This window comes from Pinus tabuliformis, chromosome 6 (assembly GCF_031772625.1).
Source record: "Pinus tabuliformis cultivar Carrire ecotype Pingquan chromosome 6, CPIR1, whole genome shotgun sequence".
Lineage (NCBI taxonomy): Eukaryota > Viridiplantae > Streptophyta > Pinopsida > Pinales > Pinaceae > Pinus > Pinus tabuliformis.
Genome location: NC_142292.1, coordinates 865,642,169 through 865,659,441, shown reverse-complemented (window position 1 = coordinate 865,659,441; position 17,273 = coordinate 865,642,169).

The window sequence follows — 17,273 nt, the reverse complement described above, 5'->3', positions numbered from 1 at the left end:
CAATTCGTTGCATCAGGCACAACAAGGGGGTCACAAGGGGGATGTAGCCCCTGTATCGAGGGGTTTTAAGCGGGCAGTAACCCCTTTGCACAAGGTCTGGGGCAGTGCCCTGGGAAAATATTTTTTGACCCTATATTTGCATGGGTTTTTTCACATGGTTTTCGACATGATGGTTTTCTGCCCATGGTATTTTGTAGATCCGGTCAAGGGAACTATGATTATGTTATAGTCCAGGGTTAATGGATTGGGGTTTATGAATTCTTCAACATGTATATATATATATATATATATATATATATATATATATATATATATATATATATATATATATATATATATATATATATATATATATATATATATATATATATATATATATATATATAGTAGCATTGAAAGGAATATAATGAAAAATCAATCTGGTAGTCCCGGTTTTGGGATCCAGGGGAAAATCTCTGTGTATATATGTTATATGTTTTATGTTCTCGTCGTTGTTTATTTTCTGTTTTTAGAATTTGTATGCAGGTAATTTCTATACATGGTTAAAACCTACACTATGGAATTCATCACTACAGTCATCAAGGCATAATATTTATACCTTATTGGTGACTGAATTTGGCGTGATGACCTTCTTAGTAGTTCACTTCTTTCATCCCTTATCCTACTTTGTGGTGACTCTTTTCCTCCTCTATGTGTTCTTTCATTGATTGAGATGTTCATATCACTAGATTCTTCCTCTTGTTTCTATTCTTGTTTCTCATCAACTTTTTTTGTGACATCATTACATTTATGATGAATATGCCATGCATCATAACTATCCTCCCTATGACCTTCATCTGCATGTTCATGAAACAAAACATCTATGCTTGTAAAAACTTTATGTGTAGAAGGATCAAACATCTTGTATGCTTTATGATCAGAACAATAACCAATGAAAATACACTTTATAGCTTTTGCATCAAGTTTTCTCCTATCTTTGTTTGGAACATGAGAAAATGATTTGTTCCAAATATTCTTAAATGGCTTACTACGGGTTTATAACCATAAAGAGCTGCAAATGGAGTCTTATGGTTTAAAGTTGGACTTCTATTTTTTAAATAAACAAGAGTATTAATAGTGTCAACCCATAAGGCATCGATAAGATTTTAACCTTTCATCATGCTCCTTGCACATTCCAATAAGGTTTTGTTCTTCCTTTCTGCTACTCCATTCTGTCATGGAGTATGTGGACCCATGTACTTTTGTACAATTTCATGGGATTTGCAATATTTAACAAATTCACCTAACATATATTATCCCCCTTGATCAAATCAAAGGATCTTGATGTATTTTCTTGTTTGCTTCTCAACCAAGTTTTTAAACTCTTTGAAATATTCAAATACATCACTCTTTTTTCTCATGAAATGAACCTAAGTATATTTTGTTCAATCATCAACAAAAAAAAAAAAAAATATGCTCCTCCTAAAAATCTAGTTTGCATAGGCCCACACACATCTATAATACACAAGGTCAAGAATATCCCTTTTTCTTTTATTCGTATGAGTAAGGAACTCTTCCCTATGCATCTTCCCTAATACACACCCTTCACATATTGAATATTCATTATTTAATAATGGAAGTCCCTCTACCATTCTTTGTTTCTAAAGTAGCAACAAGTCAAGATAATTAAGGTGGCCATACCTTTGATGCCAAAGAGCTTTTGTTGTCATGGTTGTGGACGCTAATGCTTGATGGTATTTCCTGTTAACATCAAGCTTTTATAGGCCTCCAACTCTTACTCCTCTTTCTATGATGTTGTAGTTTCCTAGATATCCTTAACAATACAATCTAATTTGAAGAATTCAACTTTGAGATTCTGATCTGCGATGATGGACACATAGATTAGATTCTCCATGATTCTAGCAACATACATAACATTTTGTATTTGTCTCACAAAGACATTTGGTAAAGTTACACATACATCACTATTGGTACTATTTTATTGCCATCCTTTTCCTCTAAAAATCCATCATTCATCTATCATTTTCTCCCATAAACACCTCATAGTCCATTGAAATTGATCAATTAAGCATTATAATTGTTATTTTACATTAAATTTAATTTGTGGATTTTTATGTTAAAAATTAGAAATTTTCAACAAAATTACGGGATGTCATGACTTCCTGTAATTGGTTTATGTTGTGACACGTGGCATGGAAGGAAAATCAAAACTGAGGATAGGGACGTGATCACAGATGTACATACATGGCGAAGGATCTATTCAACATCTCATCTGGAGCTCCTGGATACATGGTCAATGCTGGTCAAACCCAGCCTTTTTGGTCATAAAAGCAACAAAAAGCCAGAGTTACCTAAACTGATTTTGTTTTGTTTTGGAAATCAGTTAAGATTAGAAAAAAACAAAAATCGCCTTTTGACTGTAAAAGCAGAAACATCTGCGTGATAATGTATGTACATTCGATTGCAAATAGGACTGCGTGATAAGAGACATAGAGCAGACTTAAGACTGTGTATCATATTGTATTGTATTGTTACCAGAACTCTGTTCTTGCATGTAATTGATTTCCAGACTTTAATCACAGGCAGCGTTTTATCATTCTAGTGTTTTATGTGTTAACGATTTCAACATCTGAAGTTTTCTAAGTGTACCATCAACGCGTGGACGGGCCCTACGTGGGGACTGGTATACTTTCATTTCATTTTCATAGCATTTAGACTTCAGATCTGAATAGTGTTTGATGCCATTTCTTTTCTTGTGAATTAATTAATTCGATTAGAAGTTCTTGTGAAGTGTTACTGTATGATTCATGGTGATAGCTTGAAACTTCAATTGCTAAATTATTGAACAAGATCTTGTAAAAGATTTAATTGAGCACTGAATTTCGAAGTATCTATGTGGACTCTGTTTTCATGCATTTGAGTCTTAGTATGCTTAAAAGAGTTTTTGGTTTTCATGAATGCTTAGTGTGTTAGCTAGAAAGAGTTTTTGTGAATGATATCCTTGTAAGAGGATTGAAAACTCAGACTAGTAACACTTTGTTTTCTTAGAACACAAGTGGTAAATCATTGGAAAGACAAGTGTTAAATTATTTCGTTCATTTTGAATGTGGGAGTTATAAATAGTCTTTTGACCCAAGTCGGCTCATGAAACATATATCCGTTATCATCACTACAACACTCTTTACATGTATATGGTGTTCTCATGATTGTACCTATGCAAATCAGTACCGCTCCTCTGTCTTTATGATGTGAATGCGCCTTCAACTCTACATTATCATTATAGCAATTGGGTGAAGGTCAGCTGTTAAGTTTTCACTTTATAACACTCTCAGCTCATAAAAGTGCGTTACCATGTGAGTGTTTAAACTCTGAGTTTTCAAAGAGGGCCGAGACAGCAGGCGCTACAAAGGGAGAGCATAGCACAGGCTTACCACAAGTTTCTACCGCCGCCCAAGCAATTAAAGAAGGAAATCCTGAGAATCGAGGGCGTTACCAGGTCGGCTAAGTGGAACGCAGGAGAAGAGGTAACACATTGAAAAAACCCTGATTGAATTGTTAAGCATAAACAAAAGGGTTAGAACATAGATTTTTTTTTTTTAAATGACCAATAGAGCAGAGCCTGAAACATTTGATAGTTCACAATATCATGATGACTGTGTCACGATTTTAAGGGAAAAACACTGGTTACCCTTTCTAGAGAAATTCAATGGAAACAATGAAGAAGTGACAAAGCAGTTTGCATTCACATTCAATGGAGAGAAAGCATTAATAGGAAACTTCTCTTTTAGAATTTCAGAGGATACCATAGCACAAACATTGGGAATCAGTCCAGAAGGGGAAACGTATTTCAAGACCAAACAATTTAAGGAAAAATCATGAACTCAGTTTATGTCTAGGTCAAGGGTTTCCTCTATCAATTGGAAAAAGTGTGTTCCCAGAAGTTGGCTAATTCACCCTTGGGACAAAATGGTATACATTATTCAGAAAATTTGTTACATGTGAAGGTCGTTATAGTATAGTGTACCTATATCACATCAAACTTCTGTTGCACTTAAAAGGTCAATGCACCATCAGTTTACCCTACTTCCTCTTACAGAGTTTGACTAAAATGTCGAAGACCATTCATAAATGAAAGGGTAATGAAGATAAGAGTTTGTGTCATTTTGGGTTGATCAAAATTCTAATTGAATTTGAGTTGCAGAGGAGGGGAAAAACATGAAAAGAATTTTTAATTGCCAATCAAATTAAAGAAGATGAACAGGAAAAACAACAAGAACACACTGAGTTTATGCTTGATATTGATGAGGAAATACCTGAGCGTAAGTCAAGCAATGTTCCTCAACCCAACAGTGGTGTAAAAACAAGAAAGATGAGGCAAGAAACTGCCAAGAAAATTGAACAAGACAAAATCTTCACTACTTATACAAGAAGATCAAGGAGAATACAAAAGAACCAAACACAAGATGATCAACCGGAGTCAAATGCAAATGCACCAATGGAAATTGAAAGCAGTGCTCATTCACAGCCAGAATAGGAAGCAGAAATGGAAATCGAGAGTAGCAAGGGAGAAAGGAAAGAGCCAGTACCTACAAATAAGAAACAGAGAAGGTTAGAGAAACAAATTGAAGAGCTAAAAGAGGAATTGATGGAAGCAAACATGCTGGAGAAGGTCATAAAGAAGGAAAATGAAATGTTGAGAGCTCAGAGCAAGAAGATTTAGCAGAAAAATGAGAAACTGAAGAAGCAAATCAAAGAACTTAAGATTGATCAAACTGAAACGTGCAAATGGGCAACAAAATGGTACACTCAGAAAAAAGCTCTCAAAGAAAAATATAAGAAACTGAAACATGAGTTCCAAGTTCAGAAGGATGCCCAAGTTCAGAGGAGTATAGATGTCTTGCTACAAGCGGCAGAGGCACAAGCAGGAACAAAATATAAAGGGAGCACATCAGGATTAGCATGAGGACATGCTAAATCATTGAGCTTGGGGGAGATGTTGGTACTATTTTATTGCCATCCTTTTCCTCTAAAAATCCATCATTCATCTATCATTTTCTCCCATAAACCCCTCATAGTCCATTGAAATTGATCAATTAAGCATTATAATTTTTATTTTACAGTAAATTTAATTTGTGGATTTTTATGTTAAAAATTAAAAATTTTCAACAAAATTACGGGATGTCATGACTTCTTGTAATTGGTTTATGTTGTGACACGTGGCATGGCAGGAAAATCAAAACCGAGAATAGGGACGTGATCACAGATGTACATACATGGTGAAGGATCTATTCAGCATCGCATCTGGAGCTCCTGGATACATGGTCAATGCTGGTCAAACCCGGCCTTTTTGGTCATAAAAGCAGCAAAAAGCCAGAGTTACCTAGACTGATTTCGTTTTGTTTTGGAAATCAATTAAGATTAGAAAAAAACAAAAATCGCCTTTTGACTGTAAAAGCAGAAACATCTGCGTGATAATGTAGGTACATTCTATTGCAAATAGGACTGCGTGATAAGAGACATAGAGCAAACTTAAGACTGCGTATCATATTGTATTGTATTGTTACCAGAACTCTGTTCTTGCATGTAATTGATTTCTAGACTTTAATCACAGGCAGCGTTTTATCATTCTAGTGTTTTATGTGTTAACGATTTCAACATCTGAAGTTTTCTAAGTGTACCATCAACGCGTGGACGGGCCGTACGTGGGGACTAGTATACTTTCATTTCATTTTCATAGCATTTAGACTTCAGATCTGAATAGTGTTTGATGCCATTTCTTTGCTTGTGAATTAATTAATTCGATTAGAAGTTCTTGCGAAGTGTTACTGTATGATTCATGGTGATAGCTTGAAACTTCAATTGTTAAATTATTGAACAAGATCTTGTAAAATATTTAATTGAGCACTGAATTCCGAAGTATCTCTGTGGACTCCATTTTCATGCATTTGAGTCTTAGTATGCTTAAAAGAGTTTTTGGTTTTCATGAATGCTTAGTGTGTTAGCTAGAAAGAGTTTTTGTGAATGATATCCTTGTAAGAGGATTGAAAACTCAGACTAGTAACACTTTGTTTTCTTAGAACAGTTGATTAAATTAGGTGATATAAGTGTTTGAATTGTGAAAGGAAACATATTCCAATCTCTTGTAAATGAGTGTTGTAGCCTGTCACAGTAGACAGTTATCTAGGTAGATGAGATCCTTTTAGGTCTAGAGATTGTAGACACGTGCCTCTAAGTTTACCTACCTTGGTTGACATTAAATTTATTCTAATCTAGACCCCTGGATTGGTCACTACAATCACCATAACCTTTGATTTTATGAGATTGATCATCTCCTAGATAAATATGACTATGGTTATTATTTTCATTATATGTATCTAACCATTCGTTTTTCCATGGCATATGAATTGAAGCACCAAAGTCAATAAACCATGTATTAATGTCATCAATTTCCGCTGATAAGACAACGTATGGAATGAATAAATTGAGAATTTTGATATTATCACTAACTGAGGCTTTGGAAACATCAAACTTCCTTTTATTGCATTTTTTTATCAAATTGTCTAGGCTTACATCAATAGAATCAACCACCCTTCCTCTTCATATATGTATTTTTCCTTGGTGATGTTTTTCCTTGTTGTGGTTTTGACTATGACTTGCCTCCTTTGTTCTTGTCCCATGGCTTTACTTTGTATGACTGCTTCCCTTTGGCTACTAGCATCAAATCTAAATTTTGGGATCTTGCATTGAGATTCTTCCTTCTTTCTTTTTCTTGCAAGAGAATACATGTTAATTCATCAAAGGTAGGAAGTTTTTCCCTAGTTGAAATTCCAGTGACAAACATATGATAATCATATAACATCCCATTAAAAGCAATTGTTACTAGATCTTTCTTGGAAATATTTTCATCAATAGCACCAAGTTTATCATAGATTTCTTTGATTCTAGAAAGAAAATAGTGAACACTTTCATTTAATTCCATCGTAATTGAGAAAATCCTCCTTTAAAAATAATACTTTATTAGTATTAGGAGTTTCATGCAACTTTTAAATTTTCCCAGGTTGCTTGAGATGTAGCACAATCCCTGATGTGTGAAATAATGGTTTCCTTTATGGAGATTTGAAAGAGTACCTTGGCCTTAGTCTCTCTACACTCCCAATCCTGAACTGAAGTTGTTGGTGCTGCCAATTTGGTTTAATATCCTATTACTATTAACCAAGCATTGGCTCCTAATAACGTATGCAACTTAATTTCCAATTTGTGTAATTATCTCCATCTAGATTTGTGGACTCATTTAAATATGAATCTGCTAATTGATTTTCCATTTTTTAAATGTACCCAATTAAAAAAATGCACTGGATTTAAAATAAATACCTTATATCTAAATACCAAAAATTCAAAAAAAAGATCACTATAAGAAATTGGACAGATCTGTATATTCCACAAGTGATTCACAAAATTGTACCACATGTAGGCAATTTTAATCTTCATAACCAATGCACCTTGGAAAATTTACCTGTAACATATCACCTTAATATCCCTAGCCCCTAATAAGGTTAGAAGGAGGCAAATACTCTGATGACCCAACTTCCAAAGTCTAGTTATGGAAATGGGGTCTAAAGTCGGTTTTTTTTTTTATTAAAACTTAAATTGATAACATCGTTGTGCCTATCTCATCGATACCTTTCAAACGATATAAAATTTGCCTAAATCCGACTCCTAGATCAAAATATATGACCGTTCAAATATTGGCCTACGAGAGCAAGCCACATCATCCTAACCTACCTTATGGTTCCCACATGGCACTCACGTGACTATCCAAGTCATGTCCACCTCATTGAAACTTAGCTACATGACCCCAACTGTTGACCCATTCATACTAGGTTACGTGTTCTCCCTCTCCACGGCTCACAAATCCCGACATATATATATATATATATATATATATATATATATATATATATATATATATATATATCTGTGTGTGTGTGTGTGTGTGTGTGTGTGAAAGCATGAAGATGGGTTACACTTTTGGGCCAAATGTAGCGATGAAATTTCAAGTTTTTCCTCTTTTATTGAATTGCACCCCTAAAAATTCATATAATAACTGTGAATTTTGATTTGGAGTAAAAAGGCAATATGTGGAGAATTATTTGTTGTCTTAATGATACTTTTTTCAAAAAAAATTAGTGTCATATAATCTCACAATTTTCCATTAAATGCAATATATTTCCTTGTAAATTTTCACAAAACTTAATAGGTGTGTGTGTGTGTTCACGTAGCATAAATTAGTCTAAAATGTGTAATATATATATAAGCGTGGTCTACAAAGAGAGAACTAAGTTTTTCATATTAAAAATTTATTTTTTATGCAAAATTATATTTTTTATTATTTTTCAAAGTTGGCGAAGTAATATTTCAATTGCATTTTGGAGACATGTGTTCACGTAAGATTTTTTTCAACTCTTTAAATAAATTGAAAAACCAAGAGTACCCTTTTGAAGAGGACTCATAAATGAAGATAGTGGTATTTTTTGAAATTTTTTTGTTTTGTATATTTTATGTTATTGATTTTTTATTCATCCCCTTTGAAATTGTCCAAAAAAAATTCAAGTGTTATGTTTAAAAGAAATTAGATGAAAAATATCATATGAATTCGAAAGTGTCAAATTCATATGCCATTGGATAGAGGATTATTTCACGAATCCAATGTGATCAACTCCGCCACTTAAGGATAATTTCTTCCCTAAATCCGATAGGGTGAAAAATGGGGTTGCAGAGAAATCTGCAAAAGAGGTGCTGAAACTATAATTTTTAAGACTTCAAGAGCTCGATCAAGTGCTTAAATTCAAAATTCAAATTACTCGATCGAGCATTAAAGTAACCCTCAATCGAGTGACATACGTGGTTAACCAGCGGCTCGATCAAGCCTTAGGGCTCGATTGAGACATTAAAAAGCTAACCCGCCAGCGCCCTTACCAACTTTTATTAATGGTATTAATGGTGAATCATATGTCTCAAGGGCTCGATCAATCCACTAACTTGGGTTAGAAAATAGCTCGATCAAGAGTTTGTTTAAACGCTCAATCGAGCAATTTTTAAGCACCTCAATAGCTCGATCGAGTGCTTAAAAATTGCTCGATTAAGCAATTTTTTAGAAAAACGCGCCCTCATTTTGCCAAAAAATGTAACCCAACTCCATGCTTTGACCCATATAACACATACAAAGTAAGCATGCACAATCCCTCTATGGACACGCCACTAACATAAAATCTCGGTAGGTTCCCATGCATTCCCCCATTAAAACTACCAAGGACAACATTCCAGGGTTACGTGGACCCCTGGTGGTCCCTCCTCCATGCATTTCAATGCCATTTTTTGCAATCACTTGCATCGGTTCCACCCTTACCATGTCGTCCCAACCCATTTCTACTCTATCTATGTTTGCAATTGTTAAGGTTAAGTGGCAACTCCATATGGCATACCACACATCAACTATGTTGTGCAAGTTTCACCAATTGCGTGGTCAAGTCCCTTACACCTGTGTCAATGGGATTTGCCTCACCACATCACCCCAGGAATTAAATCCCAACGAAATTACACCTGGATCCGTTAGAAAGTTCCAAGGATAGGGCGCCAGGGTGACGTCATTGGCCCTTTCTGTCAAGGTGATGTCACCCTCCATGTGGCTCCTCTCTAGTATGCCATGTGTCACCCATTTTCAGGCCATAAGACCCTGCAAAACCCCAAATTCAACTGACACATATCCTACCTCCAGGAACCACATGTGTCTTTGAGGCCACATCACATGCAACACTGGTTGTAGGTCCCACTTGGTCTTCCTCTATGTGGTACAATAAATTTTCAAATTATAGGATGATTTAGGCTTTCCCTTCATTGTTTTTTGCTAGGCGTTCAACCATCCCCACTACACCAAGTCACCCCGGGAATAAAGTCTCAGGATTTTTCCTTAGAGCTCCCCTCGAAACCTCTAGGAAAAATTTTCAGGGCACATGGATAGTGCATTTTCTTCTTCACATCTATGACTCAAATTTCATCTACATGTGCCCTTCGTCATGGCCCCTGGCCGTATGGTTCGACAGTGAGCCATTTCTTTAACCCCCGGAAATGGATCCTGATCCACACTATCAACACTTGGACATGGTGCCTAGTCACATGATGCTCAAGCCTTAGTCCCTGTTTACTCCTCCGAGCCTTGGAATTCTAGCCCTGTGGCACTTGTTCATTGTTAATGTATGTGTAAAGGGACTTTGCCTAGGCTTCTAACGCATAGTATAAAGATATACAAGAGTGTATGAAAACCTTTCTATTTATCACTCCTGAGCTTATACTACTACGGTCTGAACTTGACCTGTGAATGCATAGCTAAACTAAGTGTTATATATATATATATATATATATATATATGTATATATATATATATATATATATACATATATAGATATATATATATATATATATATATATATATATACATATATATATATATATATATATATATATATATATATATATATATATATATATATATATATATATATATATATATATATATCCAATGCTACCTCTCCTAAGCTTATGGGTGAATACAGACCCAATAGACATGTCACTTTAATGCAGGTGTCCATTTGGTTAACAAAGATTTTTCTATCTCTTTTGTACTCAACCATTTAGACCAATTTAAGGACTTGGGATGAATACAGGAGTAACCACTCCTAAATATTAACTTAATCAATTGCCAACCCTATTTCTAGCATGTAACAATAATAGAAATATCATGAACAAGCATTAAAATGTCAGGCTTTAGGGATCAACCATCCCACTTAATCAATTGCCAACCCTATTTCTAGCATGTAACAATAATAGAAATATCATGAACAAGCATTAAAATGTCAGGCTTTAGGGATCAACCATCCCTCATCATTTTCACAAAATTCAATGTGATTTATTCACATAGGAATTTAACATTCCAAAATAGTAACATATGCATTAATCCAACACATTACCCTATGCAAATATCTAGCCTTCTTGGGCTTGTAGATTAGGAACAAAACCTACTAGTCATTCTTTTAACCGAGTATAATTGTTGCAAAGATTCATCTCTCTTTGATATGCAGGCACTTGGACCATATCCCTGATTCAAGCACTTATAAGATTCACACATTCTTTGCATACAGACCATTTAGACTAGTATTATGGTCAAGTCAAAATAGAAACTTAAACCATTCCATATATATGCCTTTAAGACAACGATTATCATTCATACAAGAATTCCTAATTCCTAGAATCATAAGATATGATAAAGTAATACTTTAAACAAGAATAAAGAATTCAAGAAATGAGAGTCATAAGAATACACTTATCTTTGATAAATTGAACTAGGTAATTAAGATTGGGACTTCAACTCCCCACTCAACCTTAGACACACTGCAACCAAGCCTTTTTTGCAGTAGACACCCCAAGCCAAATTACAAAGATTGAGGATGAGTGCTTAAGAGATTAAACCAAATCTTCCAACTAAAATAAGCACTCCAGAGGACCATCCACCTCCACCCTCCAGCTACTTCTTTTGGTAAATGTCTCACAGGGAACCTAGAGGTTCACCACTTCCACTCTTCAAATCAACAAGGGAATCTAGAGGCTATCCCTCCACCCTGAAATCAACAAGAGAATCCAAGGGATATGCCTCCACCTTCAAGTTAGCAAGGGTATCTAGAATATATACCTCTACCCTCAAGGTAGTAAATGAGTCCAGAGGCTATAACTCCACCCTCAATGCAACAAGGAATCCATAAGCTATTCTTCCACCCTCAAAGTAACAAGGGAGTCCAGAGGCTATACCTCCACACTCAAAAGAGTAAATAAGTCCAGAGGTTATACCTCCACCGTCCAAGTAGTAAGAGAATCCAAAGGCTATACCTCCACCCTTAAATCAACAAGGGAGTCTATAGCTCACTGTAAAACCGAAAAACATGAAGAGGGGGCTAAAGATGTAACACCCTCCTCCCACATCTACCCAAGAGACCTTCCAACCGGGTTAAAAATGCGATGAGAGGCCACTATGATAAGACTCAACCTCCTAGGTAACCTTAAGGAAATGGAGTCGAAAAAATAATACCTTACAGACCTCCCTCATGTGCTTCAAGACCCCCAAGAGCTAATCCACCACTCCAGGTGCCCAACCCCTGAGTTAACCTATCATTTCAATGAATTAAACCCAAATTCGCTCCCATGACAAGACATGCATGTGACTGAAACCATATAGTCTCTCCCACAATGCTTGCAAGGGAGAGACTCCTTTCTTTTTTAGCCAGCTTTGTGCCAGAGACTGCAAGATTTAAGCCACTTTTCTGGGCTAGTCTCCAAACCAATGCCTAGAACTTGATGAGACTTTCCAAGACAATCAATGACACCAAGGCAAAGCCTATAACACAAAACTTAATCAAGGGCTTGACCTAACCAAGCCTAACCATGACAGAAATTTTGTCAAACACTTAGTAAATATGCAACCTACAAGTGTAAATAACATATTTGAGCATAGGGGTCTCATACTTATCTGAGATTCACCATGAAGCATTGTTTCCTTATCACTTTAACTGCCATTCCATCCATTAGGTCATAGATACATTTTTCATTCATTTACAAGTAAAAACATGATGAGATCCATACATAGTTGTTGTCATAAAACATATACATAACCAACATAATAGGGACAGAAATATCAATGAAATCACAACCATATACACCACATATAATCCATCATAATACTCATAGAAATATGAGGAGAAATAATCTTTCATTAATGACACAAAATCCAAACCTGGGATGGGACTTCCACGTTCCCCTTGACTGTAGAATGGTTGAGCCAAATCTCTTTTCAGTCATTCACCCTCGTGCCATATTCCAAGCATGAATGTGGGATCTCATAGAACACATCAATCAAAACTCATTCAAGGCTTCAATAGGCCACCCACCTCAACCCATGAAATAGTGATTCCACCACCCGATCGGATATCACCAAAACCATCATTAGCTTGGTCTCCATCTAAGCCTTCTAGGGCTTCCAGAGCGTTTGTCCACCCAAGGCTTCCAGGACTAGTAACTCAACCCACAACTTATATAGAGCTTCCAGAGCCTTTGTCCAACCAGGGCTTCCAGGACTAGTAACTCAACCCACCAAGGACTTCCAGAGCATTTTTCCAACCAAGGCTTCTAGGACTAGTAACTCAACACAACTGTTATAGGGCTTCCAGAGCGTTTGTCCAACCAAGGCTTCTAGGACTAGTAACTCAACCCAATCTAAGGAAACATGAGAACCAACCGAAAACAAATAATGAAAGTAAACCCATAATCACCATGATTATCTAGGAAATGGAAAGGCTAGGAAATCCACTGTCAATCTCAGTCACCCTCCATGCTAATGACAGATCACAACCCAAAATACGCATGCATATGTTATGCATGTTAAAACTTGTGAAGGAAACATACATGCAACTCGGTACCTACAAGAAAATCTGATGTAGCTGCTGATCTCGATGCCCTCTTGTGCTTTCCTTCTCTTCCTTTTCTTTCTTGCTCCAAGAATCCAAGTATGCCACACCCACCAAGAGTGCTCCAAGAAAACTCTAAGTCTCCAAGAGTATGAGAGAGAGAAAATAGAAGAGAGCTCCACCAAAACCTGTCAAAATCCTACCAACTGATCCTCATAAACCTTTTTATGAATGAGGCCTCTATTTTCTTCATTTTCCATTATCTTCTTTCATTTTCATCCTCACATGCAACCTGTGTGACCTTTCACCTCCCTTTTCTCCTAATTTCCATTATTTTCATAAATAAATGTGCCAAAAATCCCATTTTTCCTTTCCAAAGCCTTAGCCATTTCCTTTGCCAATTTCCTAAGCCATAATAAACCAAATCAACACCCATTAGGATGTTTCCCCCACCATTCAGCTTGGAATATGTGTCCCATTGACTGTGGCCTTATATATTTTTTAATGGAATTTTCACCAGGGTTGTTACAGAACACCCCCCCCCCCTGGGTGAACACCATCCTCGGTGTTCAATGACACCTATAACCAACAAGACTGTTGAAAACAAAACATATTGCCCATGGAGCTTTATAGCACAACTCATTGCAGTATTTACAATGATCGCCTACTAAAACATGGCAAGCATACCGTTTACTGGAGCTTTATAACACAGCTCATTACAGTATTTACAATAACCACATATACACATACACATTTTCTTCAACTAGAAAATAACCATATTGTCTGTGGAGCTTTATAAACCAGTTCGATACATTATTTACAATAATACACACATATACACATATGCACATTTTCTACAACAAATAAAAGGATATGACACTTGCATCTGCAACAAGGGAATTCAGAGGCTCACACCTCCACCCTCAAAGTAATACCAGGATTCACCTCCTTCCCAGGAAGTCTGGAATCCACTGCAAATTCAAATCTACATCTAATGTCCAGCACTATAATCTAGCGCCACTTGTCCTCTCAGTGAACAATTATCAGCTCATTGTTCTAGTGCGCACTCCCAATGTGAATCTAATTCCATCTGGAAATGTTAATGACCAAAACAAATATATCCCTCAACATTCCCTTCTCTGTACACAGTCCCTTAGGAAATACGGTCAACCCCTTCCATGCAGTCACTCACCTTCCAAGTTCCACTGGCACTCCCATCTCGGGTAGTCCATCCCTTGGCAAGGCTTCCTCGCATCAAAAGATACAAAACGCAAGGCATATCCTAGCCTTAAAATCATTATACCAGTCATAGCATGCGCATGGAAATCAATGATCACTATTGGGTACTATTTGGTGAGCACCAGTATTGCAACAATAATGCTGCAACTCCTAGGCTACCTACTTTACTCTTATCAACCCGGTAGTTCGTAACAAACTTGGAAGCGTCGATGTTATATGCACAAGTACTAGCTCTTACTGCAGGTTGTCATTTGGTCAGCCGATGCAAGATCACTAGGAGCTCAAGCCAACTTCTATGGATTCCAGAAGAAGCTCTATATGTGATGAAAGGAGAGAAATATTACTCTATAGATGCTACTCTAACTGCAAAAAGGAGAAAGACTGAAATGTAAAGCAAACCTAGTAAACCCTAATTAACCAACTAATCCTACTTTTGTAGAAAGCACTATGAAAACCATGAAAGGAATGCCATTACCTACTCAAGGAAGTAAACAACATCTAACTAATCTAATTCTGGAAGTAAATAAGCAAAAAACATATTTTTGGATTTTTATGTATTTTCATGTGAATTTGACATGCATGTAATTTATTGTGTGTGAATGTGGCAGCGAATAGGTGGCATTGGAGGGTGGCTTTGGGACTTGAGAGGATGTAGGATGGTGTGGATGGGTCCTAGGAGGTCTCAGGTGGCCTTCTGGAGGCTTTTCCCACACTCGGCCTTCAAAAGAAAGCCTACAGGAAAATCTACAGGAGGACACAGGAAATCTATAGGAGGAAAACATGGCCACTACAAGAGGCCTACAGGAGGAGGCCGAGAGTAGTTTTCACTGTTTTGAGGGTGTGAGAGTGGGTGGAAAAGGTGGATGAAGGTTGGAATGAGGTGTTAGGGCACCTAGGGTCTACCAAGAATCACCAGGAGAGAGGAAGATGATTGGGTTTGCTCAAGGAGAGAGGAAGAAGTTCTATGGAAAATGTAGGAAACTAAGGCAGAATTGAGGTGAGGTTTGGGCGACCTGTAGGGAATGGATCAGATGGAGGATGTGATGGCTGATAAGCTGGCCTACTGCTAGAAGATATCTGCTACAAAGGAACTGACAATCAACCAATAAGATCAAACAAGCAATGAAATGAGTGCATCTAGAAAAACAAAGTTTTGCATCAAACTAGTCTAAACTATGATCTATGAAAGGAAATGCTGAGAAATGTTGCAAGAAAGGAAAGCATGAAACAAGACTATTACAAATAAAGAAGTGAGCATGATGAATAAAATCCGAAGCAAAGCAGAACTTGACTATTCACCTACTAAAATGTTGCAAACACTAGAAGTCCTATGAATGAGGAAAATATTTGTTTTTGGGGCAGCAAGAGGGTCTTTGCCTCAAATCATGGTCCCAAAGGGAGGAAGAGAGTCCAAGGAACTATTTCTAGCCTTTTGAATCTTCTCTTTATCACTGCTTAACCTGCTACAGAAAGCACAAATGGAAGCAAACTACTAAATCATCAAAAGCAACATATTCTTAACCATAAAAGAAATACATCTAACAACAACCTAATCTACAAACTGAAATAAAACATACAAATACAAGTAAAGAGGAGCTTGGTTGCTTGGATTGGGCCCTAACCCAAGAGCTTTAGCCCTCTGAGGTAACTCAGTGCTAGCTCAAAAAGGATTCCATCTTTATTTCCAAAACAATAACAAGATTACATGAAACTGTCACAAAATAATAAGCTCGAAGTTGGAGCAGAGTTTACATAAGCAAAAATCCGACCCTAGTGAGGCCCTAGGCCTCTCTACTTATACAAATGAAGCTACCAACAACTTCCTTAAAATCAGGGAGGCTTGGCTCCCAAAACTCGAGATAATCATCAGTCATCCTCCACTTGCTCGGCTGCCTTCTAGTGCATGATTCGGCTGCTTGTACTCCGAGCTGAATGAAGGGGAATTCGAAGTGAGGAGTAATAAATGAGGGGGATTCCCTCCTATAAGTCCTATCCTTTGTCCACTTCGAGTTATTGCTGCCATTTGTCCACTGGATCCTTGACTTTGACCTCGAAATTCATCAATAATCTGCATTAAACACATGTTAGACCACATGGCATCATAACTAACTCAACTCACTCCATAAGCATAAATATAATCAGAAAATCATACAATAAGCTAAGAGAATGGTTGATTTGACTAGGTTAGGAGGTAAAATGAACCCATATAATTACCCATTTATGAGGCTCATCACTAGTATCCCATAATGGCCTTGCTCCTGAAGTGATTTACCAGCATACTGCTGCATGTTCCAATTTCTTTTGTTGTTGTTGCTAATGCTTTCAGTTGGTTTCAACCACCCAACTAGGAATTTTCGTGCTTCCTGTACCATGCATATAACTCCCATTAGATTCAAAATAAATTTAAATAAATTCAAATAATACCTCATTGGTAGCTCATCAATAAGGTACACTCATAATCCTGTTTACTTCCTGTCACAACAAGTCAAACTAGCATCTTTGACCAAGTCATCATGTATAAATATG